The sequence below is a fragment of the Tamandua tetradactyla genome, chromosome 18 (assembly GCF_023851605.1).
Source record: "Tamandua tetradactyla isolate mTamTet1 chromosome 18, mTamTet1.pri, whole genome shotgun sequence".
Lineage (NCBI taxonomy): Eukaryota > Metazoa > Chordata > Mammalia > Pilosa > Myrmecophagidae > Tamandua > Tamandua tetradactyla.
The window spans coordinates 69,513,259-69,531,689 of record NC_135344.1 but is presented as its reverse complement, the minus strand read 5'-3'; the positions used below and the strand labels follow the sequence as shown (position 1 = coordinate 69,531,689).

General features: G+C 38.4%; 1 protein-coding gene and 1 pseudogene across 20 annotated transcripts in view; one reads left to right on the top strand and one right to left on the bottom strand.

Annotated features, from left to right (window-relative positions):
- The window catches only part of L3MBTL4 (L3MBTL histone methyl-lysine binding protein 4), a 497,842-nt gene that overhangs the window by 256,519 nt on the left and 222,892 nt on the right, over positions 1-18,431 (top strand). The gene's annotated exons all lie outside the window — the stretch shown is intronic.
- LOC143662776 (protein FAM98B pseudogene) lies at positions 838-14,563 on the bottom strand (annotated as a pseudogene).

Sequence of the window (18,431 nt, the reverse complement as noted above, 5' to 3'; positions counted from 1 at the left end):
TTTTCTGTTTTTTTTTTTTTAAATAATAACCATTCTAGTGGGTGTCAGATGATATCTTATTGTGATTCTGACTTACATTTCCCTAATAGCCAGTGAAGTTGAGCATGTTTTCATGTGCCTTTTAGCCATTTGTATTTCATTTTCTGACAAGTGTCTGTCCATGCCTTTTGCCCATTTTTTAATAGGGTTGTTTGTCTTTTTGTTGTTGAGTTGAAGAATCTCTTTATATTCTGGATGCTAAACATGTACTGATATGTGGTTTCCAACATTGACTCTCATTGTGTAGGCTGTCCCCCTATTTCCTGACAAAGTTCTTTGATGCAAAAAAGTGTTTAATTTTGAGGAGATCCCATTTATCTATTTTTTTTTCAATGCTCATGCTTTGGGTGAAAGGTGTAAGGAAACTGCCTCTTATTTCCCTACATTTTCTTCTAAAAGTTTTATGATCTTAGCTCTAATTTATAGGTCTTTGATCCATTTTGAGTAAATTTGTGTATAGGGTGTGAGATATGGATCCTCTTTAATTCTTTTACATATAGATATCCATTTACATAAGAGGCTGCTCTGTCCCAGGTGGGTTGGCTTGACTGCCTTATCAAAGATAAGCCTCCAAGGGGGACAAGAGAGTTTATTTCTGAACACTCAATTCGATTCCATTGGTCAGTATAGCTTTATTTATGCCAGTACCATACTGTGTTTTTTGGGGGGTGGGGGTAGGGGAGTCTAAAATGGTGTTTGCTTCAAAGATGATACTCAAGAATGTTATTTAAGATAATATGCCTAATAGTATCTGTTTCTGTCTGTATCTATCAAGAAGTAAACACTGCTGTCTAACTTTTAATATCTTCTATATCCACCACTGCCTCGCCACCTCCTCCATATGGGTCTCCATAACGTCTTCCACCATAGCCTCCTCTTCCACCATAATCTCCCCTGTCTTGGACACCCCTCCTCTACCACCACCTCCTGCTCCCTATTCTCCTTCACCTCTTCCACCTCCCCACCCCATCCAGCTCCCCAGCCACCCCTTCCACCCCCACCAGCTCCTCTACCACCACCACCACTACCACCCCAACCACCCCTTCCATGCCTTTTTATCTGTTTTGTCAAGGGGCATTTCAGAGGGTGGAGGTTCAATTTCATTCAGCCTTCCTCCCCTATCAGGCCCCCTTTACATCAGCACTTTGTTAATGGCACAAGCTCTCTTCTCTCAACCAGTGCCACTACTTATTCTAATGACATTGGATAGATCTTCACATGCAGTAAGTAGATGTGCTAATGTAATAGTTGTGTTGGGTGACAAAGCATAACGTGTAGGCTGGTAAATTCTTGCCATGTAATTTTTTTTGTCTTTCCTCTGTCAGACCATCCAAAGGACTGCACTGTTACATCTAATCATTTCATTAACATACGCCAGTGATGTTGATATTCACTGGAAAGAGCATAATTGATTCTTTCCAGTTGTTCCACTTGTTTCAGATTTAAGTCAGTTTTCAGCAGTGGTTTACCCACATGATTTTTCTGGACTTTTGAGAGGTTATCTTTCACCTTTAATTCCACTTGGTTTAGCATAAGTGAAATGTCAGAATTTGTTGATTTGGGTATACCAAGGATATCACAGGCAGCTTGAATTTCCTGATAAATTTTCCTATTTTTATCTAACTGAGAATTTTTACATTTCTTGCTCTATAAGATCTTTAAAACCTCAAGCTCTGTACTTAAAAATAACAGGAGTTTCAAACAGTCATCTTTCTTTTTTCAAACAGTCTTTAATATCTCCTGATATTAGTACAGAATATGGACATGCCATTTCTTTTTAAAAAACCACATATCTCAAGCTGGAAACTTTCTAGATCCTCTTTCCCAGATGAAGTGATACTTTCTTCAAGTCGCACGGTGATTTTATTTGAGAGTCTAACCAAATACAGAGCTCTGAAAATTCAGGTGAAGATAGTCCACCCTCTGCTGCCTTGATAAGGGCTTGCTCATTTAAAAGTGGACCCTTATACCCTAGAGCCTCTAGTGTACCCAACAGGTCTCCCTCCTTTGTAGGTTTGGGACCTGGCTCCAACCCTCTCACAGTACTTCGGTCCTAAGTTGTTCAGCACTCTCAGTACCATGCTGTTTTGACCACTGTATCTGCATAATATGCTTTATAGTCGGGTAATGTGAGCCTCCCATGTTATTTTTCTTTTACAAGATATTTTTAGCTATTTGGGGCACCTTGCCCTTCCTAATAAATTTGGTTATTGGTTTTTCTATTTCTGAAAAATAAGTTGTTGGGATTTTAATTGGTATTGCATTGAATCTCTAAATCCATTTGGGAAGAATTGACGTCTTTACTATATTTAGTCTTTCAGTCCATGAACATGCTATACCCTTCCATTTATTTAGATTTTCCATGATTTCTTTTAGCAATTTCGTATAGTTTTTTGTGTATAGGTCTTTTGTATCCTTAGTTAAATTTATTCCTAAATATTTTATCCTTTTGGTTGCTATTGTAAATGGAATTTTTCTTGTTTTCCTCCTCAGGAAACACTACTGATTTTTGGGTGTTGCTCTTGTACTGTGCCACTTTACTGTACTTATTTATTAGCTCTAGAAGCTTTGTTGTTGATTTTTCAAGGTTTTTGACATATAGTATTATATCATCTATAAACAGTGAGAGTTTCACTTCTTCCTTTCCAGTGTGGATGCCTTTTATATCTTTTTTTTTTTTTTTTTTTTTTGTCTAATTGCTCTAGCTAGAACTTCCAGCACAATATTGAATAACAATGGTGACAGTGGGCATCCTTGTCTTGTTCCTGATCTTAGAGGGAAAGCTTTCAGTCTTTCCCTATTGAGGGTAATGTTACTTTATCATGTTGAGAAAGTTCCCTTCTATTCCTATCCTTTGAAGTATATTCATCAAGAAAAGATGTTGAGGTGCCTGCCCATGTGCCAAAAAAAAAAAAAAAGGAAAGAAAAGAAAAGAAAAGATGTTGAAAAGGTTAAAATAAATTGAGTAGATTGAAATACAAAGTGATCAGTGAAAGAGAGTGGTAAGGTGTATGGCATGTATGCATTTTTCTTTTTACTTTCTTTTGCTGGAGACATGCAGATGTCCAAAAAAGTGATCATGATGATGAATACAAACTATGTGAGGCTTCTGTGAGCCATTGATTGTAACCATGTCAAGAATGATTGTATGTCAAGAATGTTGGTATGTCGGTTCTTTGTTCATAAAAAAAATTAAAATAAAAAAAAAGAAAAGATGTTGAATTTTGTCAAATGCCTTTTCTGCATCAATCGAGATGATCATGAGGTTTTTCCACTTAAATTTGTTGATAGGGTGTATTACATTAATTGGTTTTCTTATGTTGAACCAGCCTTGCATACCTGGATTAATCCCACTTGGTCATGATATGTGATTCTTTTAATATGCTGCTGGATTCAATTTGCAAGTATTTTGTTGAGGATTTTTGCATCTATGTTCATTAGAGAGATTGGTCTGTAATTTTCTTTTCTTGTAGTATCTTTTCTAACTTTGGTGTGAGGATGATGTTGGCTTCATAGAAAGAGTTAGATAGCTTTCCCTCCTCTTCAGTTTTTTTTTAAAGAATTTGAGCAGGATTGGCACTAATTCTTTCTTGAATGCTTGGTAGAATTCACATGTGAAACCATCTAGTCCTGGACTTCTTTTGGGGGAACTTTTTGATGGCTGATTCAATCTCTTACTTGTGATTGGGTTTTTTTGAGGTTGTCACTTCTCAAGTTAATGTTAGTAGTTCATGCTTTTCTAGAATGTTATCCATTTCATCCACAATGTCTAGTTTATTAGCATATAGTTGCTCACAGTGTCCTCTCATTAACTCCTTTATTTCTATGGGATCAGTAGTTATGTTTCCTCTTTCATTTCTGATGTTAACTTTTTTTTGTCAACCTAGCTAAGGGTCCTTTGATTTTATTGGTTTTGTCAAAGAACCAACTTCTGCTTTTGTTGATTTTCTCCATTGTTTTCATATTTCCAATTTCATTTATTTCTGCTCTAATCTTCGTTATTTCTTTCCTTTTGTTTGCTTGGGGTTAGTTTGTTGTTCTATCACTAGTTCTTCAAAGTGAACTGTTAATTCCTCAATTTTTGCTCTTTCCTCTCTTTAATATATGCATTAAAGGCAGTAAATTTCCCTTTCAGCACTGCCTTTGCTGCTTCTTTAAATTTTGATATGTTGTGTTTTCATTTTCATTTGCTTCAAGATATTTAGTGATTTCTCTTTTAATTTCTTCCTCTAACACACTGCTTGTTTCGGAGTATGTTGGTTATCCTCCATATATTTGAGAATTTTCTGGCCCTCTGCCTGTTATTCGTTTCCAACTTCATTCCATTATGATCTGGGAAAGTGTTTTGTATGACTTCAATCTTTTTTAATTTATTGAGACTTGCTTTGTGTCTCAGTATGTGGTTTATCTTTGAGAATGATCCATAAGCACTTGAGAAAAATATGTATCCTGCTGATGTGGGGTGTAATGTTCTGTAAATGTTAAGTCTAGTTCATTTATCATATTATTCAAAATCTCTGTTTCCTTATTGGTCCTCTGTTTAGATGCTCTATCCATTGATAAGAGTGGGAAATTGAAGTCTCCATCTATTATGGTAGAGGTGACTACTTCTCCCGTCAGTGTTGTCAGCGTTTGCATCATGTATATTTACTGTAAAGGCAATACTTTCTTCTACCATTTTGTCTTTTGGATTTTATATGTCATATCTAATTTTTTTTTCTCTTTTTGCCTTTGCTGATAGTCTTCATTTCTCCGCTCTTCTTCAGACCTCTATCTCCTGCCCCTTCCCATTCACCTACATTGCACCCCTCAGCCAAGTATTTCTTGTTGAGTCAGAAACTCTCTCAGTGATTGTTTGTCTAAAAACATCCAATCTCCCCCTCATTCTTGAAGAACAATTTTACTGGGTATAGAACTCCTGGTTGGCAGTTTTCTCTTTCAGAATCTTAAAAATATTATACCACTGCCTTCTCACCTCCAGATTTTCTGCTGAGAAGTCCACGTATAGTCATATTGAGCTTCCCTTGTATGTGATGGATTTCTTTTCTCTTGCTGCTTTCAAAATACAGTCTGTCTTTAACATTTGGCAATCTAATTAGTAAGGATCTTGGAGTATGTCTATTTGGGGTATACTGCACTTCTTGGATCTGAAATTGTATGTCTTTCATAAAAGATGGGAAATTTTCAGTGATTATTTCCTCCACTAGTCTTACTTCTCCTTCTCCCTTCTCTTTTCCTTCTGGGATACCCACAACACATATACTCATGCCCTTCATGTTGTCATTCAGTGCCCTGAGACTCTGCTCATATTTTTTTTCATTCTTTTCCCTATCTTTTCTTTTGTTTTTCAGATTTCAGATGTTCTGTCTCTAGTTCACTAATCCTTTCTTCTGCCTCTTCAAATCTTTAGTAGGTTTCCATTGATTTTTTTCATCTCTTCTATTATGCCTTGAATTCCCTTAAGTTCTGTAATTTGTTTTTTTAAACTTTTGAGTTCTTTTTGTTTGCCCATTAATTTGATTTTTTATGCGATTTCTCATGTCCATTTGAACATCCTGTATTAGTTGTTTCAACTCCTGAATCTCATTTGAAGTGTTAGTTTGTTCCTTTGACTGGGCCATATATTTTATTTTCCTAGTATGACTCGTTTTTGTTTGTTTGTTTTTTTCCTAGCGTCTAGGCATTTGATTACCTTAATTAATTTATTCTTAAGGTTGTTTTCACTCTTTTACCTAGGGTTTTCTTGCTGGATGGCTTTGTTCTCTATCTGTTCTTTGACATCCAATTCAACTTATTTTAGACTGCTACTGTAAGTTCTGTTTAACTGATCAGAATTTTTCAGTTTTTGTTTTCTCATTTCTTGGCCTGCCTATATGGAGCCTTTTATGTGAGGAGGGTGTGATAGTTAGGTTCAGATGTCAACTTGGCCAGGTGAAAGTGCCTAGTTCTATTGTTGTGGACATGATCCAATGGCATGTGAACCTCATCTGTTGCTGATTACATCTGCAGTCGGCTAAGAGGCATGCCTGCTACAATGAATGATGTTTGATTTAATTGGCAGGTACTTAAATGAGAGAGCTCAGTGTAGCAGTGTAGCACAGTCCAAACAGCTCAGCATACCTCATCTCAGTACTCGCAGCTCAGTCCAGGCCTTTGGAGGTACAGAAAGGAATCAAACCCCAGGGAAAGTTGTTGGAACCCAGAGACCTGGAGAGAAGGCCAGCAGAGATCACCCTGTGCCTTCCCATGTAAGAAAGAACCTCAGTTGAAAGTTAGTTGCCTTTCCTCTGAAGAACTATACATTAACTAAATAAATCCCCTTTTACTGAAAGCCAATCTCTCTCTGGTGTGTTACATTCCAGCAGTTAGCAAACTAGAACAGAGGGTCTCCTCTGTTTTATTTTTCCCAGACCAGGCAGGCTCATGTCTCAGGAGAAAAGAGTAGCCAGCATCAGTTTTCCCTGAAGGTGAGATTCAGCAGGTTGTCAGACTTTCCTACGAAGTCTATAGACTCTTTTAATATCCTGCCCATCATGTAGCACTTGTCTTCCTGTGGCTTCCCACCAACTTGAAGTGATGCAATGCCTTTAATTTCAGCAGACTTTCCCTGCCAAAGGCATGGATGAGACAGAGATGCGGTAGTAGGATGACTTTGATTACTTCTGTTTTCTAGTCCCTGGAACTTGAATTCCTTGAAGGAAGGATTCTACTGGAATGGGTCTCCATTCCCATTTCTTAGGGAAGATAACACTCTTTAGGGACTTTAGCCCCTTCACCTGACCAGCTACTCTGTTTCCCACACATGCCCAATTCTGGAGGAGAGTCGTCCCAGACAGGACTTTCCCAAGTTAGTATTTCCCAGACAAAATAGGGTCAGAGACCCACAAGGAGGACATGGTCTGGTTCCAAAGTGCCCTGGGGAGGAGACCAGGAAGAATACAAAACATCTCTTTGCTGGCTGTTTACTAACTGTCCTGGAGGACAAACTGAGTTGAGTCTTGAAGCTCCCTACTCCACCATCTTACTTGGGAAAGTTCTGGTATTATTTACTTGTAATGCTCCTTTTTGAAGTGCTCATCCTATGTGCTCTACCTTCTGGAGGTGTGAGGACAGAATTCATTTACTTTGTTCTAAAACCTGGTCTTTGGGTCCATAGTTCTGGCTCAGAACAATTTTGTAGGTTATTTTTTCATCAAAAGTAGATGACTTCATTTGCTACCAGTCTCTGTTACCATTAAGATATAGAGGAAAAGAATGGTTGTAGTCATCCCAGTTCACAGGCACTGATGGAGTGTATCTAAACAGACACAGCTGTGTACAAATTTACAGTCATGTAAAATAAATACAATACTTACTAATTTCTCAAAGTTAGTGGTTTGATAGTAAGGCTAAACAGATTCGCAACTACTTCCTTCAAATTTTCATAATCCTTGATAACTTTTGTCTCTTCCAGTCTATCCAGGAACCTCCAGAAGGATTTGGATACTGGTTTATGATATCTAGGGGTATTCCAGTCTATCTTGATTTATGACTCATATCTGGCCATGCATTTTATGGAAGTCAGCATATAGATGCTCAATGAAGGGCCTTGAATGGGCAGGAGAACTTTCAGAATATCTCTGAAATAGTTTTAAACCTATTCAGAAGTCTGTACTCCTTCGTGGAAGGGGGCTTGGAATGCAGACATCTCCCTACAGTGCCTAATTAATGAAAATCTTGAGCAATTAACTGATGGCCTGAAAATATTTCTAGAAGAAGGGCTTTGTCCTCTCAGATCTTAGAGTTATGGTTGCAGATCTGTTTGGTATCTCGAATGTGCTCTGCTGGGACTTGGAAGTCCTAGGGGGGTACAGGTCTGTCCTGGTGACCACCAGCAATAAGGCAGAGGGCAAACTTGTCCTGCAAGCACACCCTGCAAACACAGTGTGCCAGTGCTGTGTTCAGTGAAGAGGTACCGGAGTGAGGGGTGAGCAGGGGTTTTGATGACCTCATGTTCTAATATTCAGTATTAAGAGAGTAAACTTCTCCCTCACAAATATGCTTTCTCGTTCTCTCATCTTCTTCTTCCAAAATTGGAGATAGAAGTGGGGTAGAGAGTGAGGACAATTCCAGGTGTGCTTTTAAAGACCAGTTTTAGCGATATCAACATCTTAGATGTTTTGTTCATTTGTCTTTTATGGTATTAGGAGGATGGAAAAATATTTGCCAGTGTTTTTTTTTTTTACATTTAAGTAGATGTATCCTTAAATGACTGAGGAATGAGGATAGAATCAAATGTTTCTGTGTGTGTGTAAAATATATATATTAATGTAAAGGAAATATGTATTACATCATGAAGGAGAGCTGTATAAAGATTATTATTTTTTCATTTCATTCTGCATTCTTAAGCAATCAAGAATCAAGAAATTGGAAATATACACAAACCTAAATTCAGTGAACACTGCAAATGACCAATGTAGGGAGCTGAAAATTTTATAGCATATTTGGGGCTAAGAAGATTCTTTGGCTTATATGTTATTTTTCGAATATGCTCTGATACTCATTACAAACCAGTTAGTAAAAATTAGAAACATTTTTCCTTAGCAAAACAGTAAATTTCATTTCAATACATAAGATTATTGTAATTACAACAGCTGGCAGAATATTTTCCACTGGTATCTGGGTTAACAGCTCTCAGCACCTATACCTCCTGCTAGTGTAACAATACTCTTTTCTCCCATGACCTGTTCACAAGAGAGACATAACTAGGAGCTTGTCATCCTAGGTACTGCAGATGCCAAGTTCAAACTTCTATGACCAGCCAGGTGTCTCCTTACTGTATCTGACATGCTTGCTGGGCTCAATACCTGGCAGTCCCATCTTCTGCTACATCTCATCTCCCTAGAGCATCCTTTAGAAAACTTCTAATTTTACTTCCATTTGTTCCTTCACAAAACTTTCCACATATAATGTTGTTTCTTTGATCACCAAATAGTTGAAAGTCATTAAGTGTAAGTTTATGGCTTCTGGTAGCATATTTTTTTTCTTCTACATTTCTGACCAGCTCCTTCAATATAATCTTCTCCTTGAATAACCTCAAATTCTCCTTGCAGCTGCTTTGCTTGACTATTTCCCTGAACTAAAAGCTTTTATTGTCCTAAGAAATTGTGAAGCAGAATAAAAAATACGGTTATGGAAATTTTCATTCTTTAAGGTGCAGTTTGTCTTTTTTCAGTTGACAAGAACACCCTCCATCATTTTCTTTGAAGTCATCATTCTCTTTTTTTCATAACAATGGACCTGTTTTCTAATGGAAGTCATTAGAATAGGAGAGGGATCTTTTTATGCAATACCTCTGACCAAATTTTATACAGTGAAAATTCAGTAACAAAGTGGAGTCACATCTTATTCTAGGGTTAGGTTCTAAATGCAGCAAGTAGGGCAAAAAACAAAAAAACCAAACAACCAAAAACAAAAGCATGTTCAGTCAAAATTATTGAAAGGTATATCTATCTCTTGGTTAGCCAGGTACGATGGGCTCTTCCTCCATCCAGTCACACAGTTGGCTTGCATTGTGCATTGGGTGGAATTGTTGGCTTGAGTTGAGTGTCATGCCTTTGAAAGACATACTGCATTTTTCAATTCCAGAACCATAGCAAGTCCAGGAAGCTGCTCTCATTGGAAGGCATTGCAGTAGAACTGAGGTGTATGAACCTCAGGCTCATTCCTAGATTCCATCATTGAGGAGCATAATCGGATCACCTGTAATCGCAGTGACTTTATTCTTTCCCCATATTTCTTCCCTAGTATATATACTTGAATTTGTTTATATACAGGAACTCAACTCTTCATTTCAGGTATTTGGCCATACCTGAAATGTGAGTGGCTGCCCTTGCTATCTTTGAATGCTAGGAATAGTTGAGGATAGAAAGTGGTATAATATAAACATATGAACATTTTGATTGTATCAATTGCTTATTGGGCAACACAGTAGAGTGGAAAGACACAGGCTTGTAAGTTAGCAACCTTACATTCTTGTCCTGAGTGCCATAAAATGATTTATGAGCTGGCATAAATTATTTGACCTTTTAAAATTTTATTTCCTTTTTGGTAAAAATATGTGGATGGACTAGGTCATTGGTTCCCAACCCAGTTGAACTGGATAAACTTAAGAAATAAGATTCATAAACTTATCTCTGGAATTCTGGTTTTGTGAGACTTGAAAGCCCTTCTAGCTCTGTTGCCAGTAATGAATCTCTCTTTCCCCTAGTGGACTGCCAGGTTCTCTTGGTCCTGCTGCACCCAGGGTCTCCCACTTTGCAGAGCCTGGTGCCCTCCTGTCTTGCTGCTTTCTACCACACTAAGATGGCAGCCTGTGTAACCCGTTGCACTGTGGATGCTCACCCAGCCAGAGGAAGGTGGAACTTAAATGGTCGAGCCAGACCTTATGACAGGAATTTTCTCTCCTTCTCTTAATAGAGTCCTTTTGTCCCTAGAATGAAAGTGAGTGTTGTGCTGTTTCGATGAGGCAGTCTTGCACGTAAAAAGCCTGGTCTATTGCTCATCTCTTTGCAGGGAGCTCCCTTGGGAACAGCACCAACACTTACATGCAGTAAGGACTTGTCCTTTCTCTCTGCATTCTGTAATGCAAACAACTCAGTGCCACCAGTGAATGAAACAGAGCCCAGGTTCTGGAGCTGCTCCTGCTGTGCACCAAGCACCTAGTGCAGACCTAGACAGGGCAGAGGATTTCCTTCTTATTTTAAACATGGCATGTCCTCCCAGTGTATCCACAAGTAATCCGGTGTGAGAGTGTCAGTAATTTTACAGTCAGGTTTAGAGTAGAAGCCACCGGGAGAAAATGTACTTAGAATGATATGAATAAAATAAAGAGCTACTCAAATCAGCACTTTCTATTAAGAATGGCCAAAAATGTACTGAGGATGAAAGCTCCAAATTAACCATGTGAAGTCCAGGCTGGCCTAAGGAGGGGCTGTGGATGCCAGGGTGGCTGCTCCTGGGGCACCTGTCAGGTTATGACAAAGGTATCACAGTCACTTGAGTTGTAGTCCTGGGTTATAAAGCACGTTTAACCTTCTAAATCACTTTCACATTTATATCTGTATGGTTATGAGACCAGATGATGTTTCTATCAGTAACTAGTCAGTTTGACTTTCAGTCAGCAAACTATGTATCTTGCTTTCAGTAGAAATAGCTTAATAGCTACTTTTTTTCTTTTTGGTAAAAAGAGGAAAAGCAGTTGAAGGATTGGGCAAAACTCAAAAGCAACTCACAAGCAAACATGATGTATTTTTGGTTGTAGGTTGTCCCAGAGCTCCTTTCATAAGAAGCATCCTAAGAACTAAGAAGAATCCTAGGAATAAGGAAGGCAGACATTACCATCCTTTTGGTTTGAGCTTAGTATCACTTTGAATGAGGCAATATGGAAGCAGAGAGAGAGAGAGAGAGAGAGAGAGAGAGGAGAGAGCAAATAAGAAAGAGAATGAATGAATGAGAAAGAGGAGTTTGAAGCATTTCCATTTCCATTACATTGGAACAATCCATTTACATGACCCAAGTACCAAATTAGTTAATTTTTTAAAAAGCCAATTTCATAAAAAAAGATGAGCTAAAGAAGGTTCAAGGTAAAAGAATATAATTTTAGTTTTTTATGAAGTTTTTAGAGAATTTGTATAAAAGGTAAGGTTTAGAAGACAAGTGCTTCTGGGATCTTTGTGTAATTACATGGTTATCTGCTGTATTATTTAAGACTCAACATATGATCTTTTTTTTATTATATTTTGCCAAAAATATCTTGCCTTAATTGAAGAACTTGTCTGCAGCTTCCTTATAAATAATAAGCAAAGCCTAATATTAACACATTCTTTTGACTTTACCTGCCATGAAGCTCAAGCTCCACTGAACATTAAGCAACTATATTAGCCCTAACTTAACATATTCTTTTCTTCCTTTTCGCTCTGCTTTGATTATCTGGTTATTTTGCTTGCTAGTTTATTACCTGTCTTTTATTATAAATTGCCAAGACCCTTATTGGAGAGAGGTGATATATGAATTAATTGAGTAATGAAAATAAGAGTCTCCACTTCTGGTTCTCCTTCCTGGAAGGAACTGTTCTGCTACTCCTTCTGAAGAATTAACAAAGCCTAATAGAACAGTTTCTCTTTTTACCTTAACTTCCAGGAAGCTCTGCAGATCTATGGAAAGAACTTCTAGAAAACTGCTTTTTGATGGTGCACTCTTTTCCTAGTGTATCATTTTTCTAGGTGGTTGAATAAAATATTATTATTGTTATTGTTATATTCGTTGGTCTCCTTCAAGACTCGCCCACACTTCTGTTCTCCTGTGTTAGGTAGATAATTAGTTTATCTTCCTCTACTAATATTGCCATTGTTACGCTTTAGTGTTTTTTTTCTAGAGTATCAAGTAAGGATAACATTCATATTTTAAGGAACTTAGAAAATTCTTTTGTTGCATTGCTATGTCCCAAATTTATTTTTCTATTATACTTATATATCATGAAAACTAATAGCCTGAAACCTGCGTACAAGGAATCACAGCTTTTGCTTTACTTCCTTCTTCTTCCATTGGAGAAGCTCATTATGATAACACAACGGGGATTTATTGTCTCTAATTTCATTAGATAGTGAATAGGTAGGCTTAACCTATAATTTCATTTTGAAAGATATGCTTATTATTTGCTTTCTCCAACTTTCAAAGGTAATTATTTCATTAAATCTTCTTAGCAAGCTATAATATAAATTTCCTGAGGGGTGGGATGGAAAAACCAGGACATTAACCTGAAAGTTTCCCGTCCCAGATAAAGAATAATGAAAACGTAATCATTTGGAATGAGAAGATGTGCATATTTGAGCAGTCTGCTTTCCTTTCTTTAGTTTTAGTTTTAATACTGCTGCTCCCCTCTCCTTGCTCTCAGTCTCAACTGGTGACCTTGCTGCCTGTTTTGCTGAAGATAAATGCATCATTCTACCACAAAAAGTCAGCCAGTGTACCTTTGTTTCCACATAGGCCTTGCTTCCCTTTCCTTTGAGCTGATAAGCAGTCCCTGTTATCAAGAGTCAGCCCTCTCTTGGGTGCTGGCCCCCTGCTTGGTGCTCACTCAAGGTCTTTTTCCTAAAACTATGCCTTCTCTCTCACACCGTCAGTGGTTCCCTCTGTTGAAACAGTCTCATCATTACTCAAACAAAGACAATAATCAGCTTCTTTCTGATGTAGTTTCCACTTTAGCTACCACCGCTTAGAACAAAACTCCTCAACAAACTATAGTTTCCTCTTTCTTCTCTGCCGTCCTCACTGTATTCACTGAAAGCATTCTGATTGCAGTCTTCACCACCTTGCCCCCTGCAGTTACCTGTGGCAGCGCTTGGGGCCTCACCTCCAGTATCACTGTCCCCAGCCCCTGTCACGTTCTGGGCACATTCCCTTCAAGTGCCTTCTCAGCTGTTCTCTCCTGGTCTTCCTCTTGCCTTCCTGGTCACTCCTCCTCATCTTCCTTTCTGGGGGTTCCCAGAGCTTCATCCCCAGACCTCTTCTCTTCTCTTCTCCACTGACGCTGACTCACCATGTGAAATACCAGGATGATAACTTCATACTGCGGACACCCAGACATGCCACAGGGCAGAGCCCAGCTCAGGTCCTTCCCAAGTGTCCAGTAGATGCACTGAAACACTTCCCAAGGAACAAGGGTCAGTAAGGGTGTTCTCAGGGATTGTGTCTCAAATGACTCAGTGCTCTCCAGAGTCTCTGCCACACTCAGAGTGAAGGGGAGGCTCTCCCACGTCGGCTCTCAGTCCCAGATTGTCTTGTGCTCTTACTTCATGCACAAGGGTGTCTGCTCCAATGTCAGGACTTTCCCTTGCTCACCTGCCTTCAAGAGCACCCTTACTCACACTCCATCTCTTCCCCTTCCTTCCCCTGCTTTCTGGTCTTCATAGCACCATCACCGTCTGGACATTATGTTTATGTTTCCTATTTGATTGTTTGGTCTCTGTCTTTGGTGCCAAAAGGTCAACTCCAAGAGGACAGAGGCTTCCTATTTGGTTGGCTGCCAAATCCTTAGTATTTGTGGTGCTGTCTGGCATGTAACAGATACTCAGTTTACATGAATGCATCGTTCTTAGTGGTGACTTTGATTTAAAACTTAAGAAATAAGGTATATTACCTCTCTGCTATCAATGACATTTAAATCTGTTCCTCTTTCAAACAAAATAGTGTTTGAATATTCTCTAGTGGCTATCGCCAGCCAACACTACTGTCAATTCTCCATAAAAATTTTGCTAAATGAATCAAGTTTAATTGAATACTGTTTTGGTAGTTAGTAATTGGTATTGAAATAAACCTAAGAGTGCTACCTCTTGATCCTTCTTTCCTGTACTGGTCAACATAAATCTGGGACTCTTATAGATTTATTTAAATGAATTGATCCCTCACCTGCTTCAGTGTCAGTTTTGTCATTCTGCTCTGGGACTTCTCTGTGCCAAATAAAATAGCAATTCTCAGAGTACATTGCTTCTTACTCAGAAGGAGGGAGATGAGCTCAGCTTTGAACCCATTTTGAGTGGAATAAAAGTCTTTTAACTTATATCACTCATGGCCACCAATTTGGGCCATTTTTTAAATAAGAAGGGACAGTTTCCTTTCTAATTTCCTGGAGATGAGTATAATTTTTTATTTCCTGATTTTTCCTTGATATCATACTTTGTCTTTGCATGACAATAGGTCTAATGCCCACATGCAATTCAAGTCTTTTTTTTAGGACAATTGCTTGATTCCACAAAAGGCAAAACATGAAATTGCTGTTTTATCCTAGAAATTTTTCAGCTGCAGTCTCTTTACAATGGCTTAATCAAAAAGAGGGCTATTTTCCCACATGAAAGAATCACTGAGGTAACAGGTCCAAGGACGACATGGTCCTGGGCCCAGGCTTTGCCTCTGTTTTTTGCCTTCTTGAACACAGTTGCTTTTGTCCTTGTGCCTGTCACTCCTTGAACTTTTGCATCTGCATTTCAGAAGTTCAAGGAAAGGGAAAGTGCAAAGCAGTGCCAGACTCATCTTCACCCTTCCAATGGGAAAGAAAAGGCTTTTGGAATGCTCTTGGAATGCCATTATCTTGTCCAAGAGTGCCAGTGACCATGCCCACTTGTAAGAGAGGCTGAGAAAGCAAACATCTTCACTGGACACATTGGTGCCCTGAAGAAAATAAGGGTTACTAAGCAAGGAATGAAGGAGTGGATATTGGCAGGGGCAGGTGACAAACAGTGTCTGACACAACTGCTTACAGTAGCTGGGTATTTCCTTCTGCATAGGGATCCCACAAGGACATCTTAGTATTCGACATTATTTGTTAGTCATATAATTTCAGTTTACAAGGGTATTTTCCAATCCTCTTTTGTCCTTGCAAAAAGAACTTGCCATTGGGTTTACTCTTGCCTGAGCAAAATTTTCTTTAAAAACTGGGAATAAATTAGGGGTTATTCATGCTGCTTGATATAGCAGATAGTGTATAGTATTCAGAAATAGAAGATCAGAGAATGATTTTTAACATGCTTTAAAATAAGAATAAAGTAGTGACTATAAAACAGCTTTGTGGTGAAGATCTACCAAAATAATATATACACAAATGCTTTGCTTCCCAGTGTTAATTGCTATTGTCATTATATATTTATATATTAAATATTTACTGAGTATTATCTGCCAATCACTGTTGTAGTAGGTGCTGGGATACAATGGCAAGCAAGTTAGTTAACAAGAATGCCTTTATACTAGTGAAGGGAGATGGGTGATATGAAAATAAAGTAGGGAGATAATTTCAGGTTGAATTTGGTACAAAGAAGGTCAAAAAGGGTATTTTGGCCAAATATGGTTTCTCTTAAGAAGAGCGCTTTGAGTTTAAAACATATTTTCTTGAGACTTAATTCTCTTAATGTCCAAATTGCAAGTGAGATATTCTTGGCAAAAACTCAATTATTTTCTAGAGAAAACTTCTAATTTAATCACAGGTCCTTTGATCCTAGTACAATAATATGAACCGTGATAGAATTTACAGGTTTCTTTTCTCCAGGGGCTGGCTCTCTATCTTAATTCACCATTGAACCAACCCATTACGCTTCATCACAGAAAACTTAATGAGGAAATTGTTAGGTTTAGTACATTTTCTCACACGTTCTTCTTGATTCCTTCTTTGTTATGACTTTTGCTATGGTTCTTAATGTAATAATAAGCCTTCTCCTGAGTTGAGGTCATTCCTCTCCTTACAGTTCTAACAAGGAAAGAATGAAAATATATTTGAAGATTGAATATTTCTATTGATGTCAGCACACTTTGGAACCTAGTCTCAACACTATTTTCATGCAACAATAATCACACAGTAGTGCAATTTTTTGGTTTATGCATTGGCCTATTTTCTAGACTATGAGTATCTCAAGGGATGAACCATGGAATACTTATGTATTCATTCAATAAGCATTTACTGATCACCAACTATGTGTTAGGCTAGGTACATAATGACATAATGGTGAAATGACGTAGGCCTGCAACTTACAGAGCTAGACATTTAACAATTAATTTGTAGTCAACGTAAGTGCTATATAGAATGGAGACCTTACCTCCTCTTTAGAGTTAGTCTGAGGAAGTAAAATAAAAGTGGTGACCTGAAAGCTAAGTAGGACTTATCCAGGCTAACTGATGGGAAACTTACTCCAGCATATGCAAATGCTTTGAGTTGAGAAAGAACCCCACAGGTTCAAGGAACAGGAAAAGGCCAGTATGGACAAAGAGTATTGTATAAGGAAGAAAATCAAGTGAGATATGCCTGAAAAGGTATACCAGAGCCAGATCACAGTAGGCCCGACTAAAGATATTGGACTTAGTTCTAAAAGTAATGAGAAACAATTGAGGGATGTTAAGCAGAAAAGTGATATGATTAGATTTACATTTTGAAACTATCACTATGGTTGCAGGATGGAGGATAGACTCTATGAAAAAAGAATGGCCCTTGCAATTTTCCAAGCAAGAGATGATTATGACTTGGATTAGGCTGGCCAAAGTGGTGATGAAGAGAAATCGGCAGGTTAAAGAAGTTTTTGAGAGTATGCAGATTGATTTGGAAGAGGGGTGGAGAGAAATGAAGGAGGAGGATGTCAAGGATGACATCAAGGTTTCTGGCATAGAGAGTGATGCAGTTTCTTAAGATGAGCAGTTCTAGAGGAAGAAAAAGTTAGGGGGACAAGATGAGTTCAATTTTGAACATATTGAGTTTGAAATACCTTTAAGACATTCCAGTTGAGGTGTTGAGTGGAAAGTTGGATGTATTGGTCTAGAACATAAAGAAAATCTGGGCTATGCTCTCTGAGCATCTATAGCATATAGTCGGCAAATTAAGCTATAAAAGTAGAAGTCTTAGATCTTGAGGTTCTCTGATATTTTGAGGTTGGCTGGAGGAGAATCTAGCAAGGGACTACTACAAAAGAATGACAGTGTGCAGAAGGGAAACTATAAGAATGTGGTGTCACCAATCCACTGGACGAGGGCAATTTCAGATGGAAATAACCAACTGTGATTATTATTACCAAAACACAGTGTGATTCATGTTGCACTTAATATGTAGAATTCACTAGTGACCTGAGAAGATAGACTGAAGTGGTTTGAGAAGTGGGGAAGTATAGATACCTTCCTTGAGAAGCTTCACAATGAAGAATAGAAGAGCAGACCACGGCTAAAGGGAATGTGGGTTCCAAGGAGTGGTTTTGATTTGGTTTTGCTTTTGTTTATTTCTTTTTATGATGGGGGAAACAGAGTATATTTGAATGTTCTTAGGATGAATTCAATAGTCAGGCAATGATTAGACTGACAGCCTAAAGATTCTGGAGAGTAGGAAATGAATGAGATACACACTCTATGTGGTGGTAGAAGGCTTGCTTTGGAGAGGGGAGAATGCTCACTAGGCTGATATGGCAAATAATGAGAGGAGCGAGGCATGAGGGAGGGTGGCAGGGTAGGTGAGGACCAGGCAGCTGGCAGAGTTCCTGTCCACTGGCACATGTTTCATCTGCGGAGGTGTGGTCAACTGCTGAAAGCCCAAGGGTTGGGGGACAGTGGAGTTTTGGGAGTATAGAAGGGATCAGGTGATGTTGAAGACAGGCATTTTGGTAATACTAAGATTGTACTCTCATGTGATGGTTTTTCTCCAGCAGTACCTTGTTGTGCAAAACACTGAGAAGCCAGTCTGATAAAAAGTCAGACAACTAAGGAAGTTTAGGTCATTTGCAATAGAGGATCAAATAAAGGTTGATAGAATCTAAGTTAGATGAAGGAAGGGCATCTTAATGAGAAGGGGCTGAAGATGGGAACAGAAGGGGAATTTGTCTCAGGAGTTC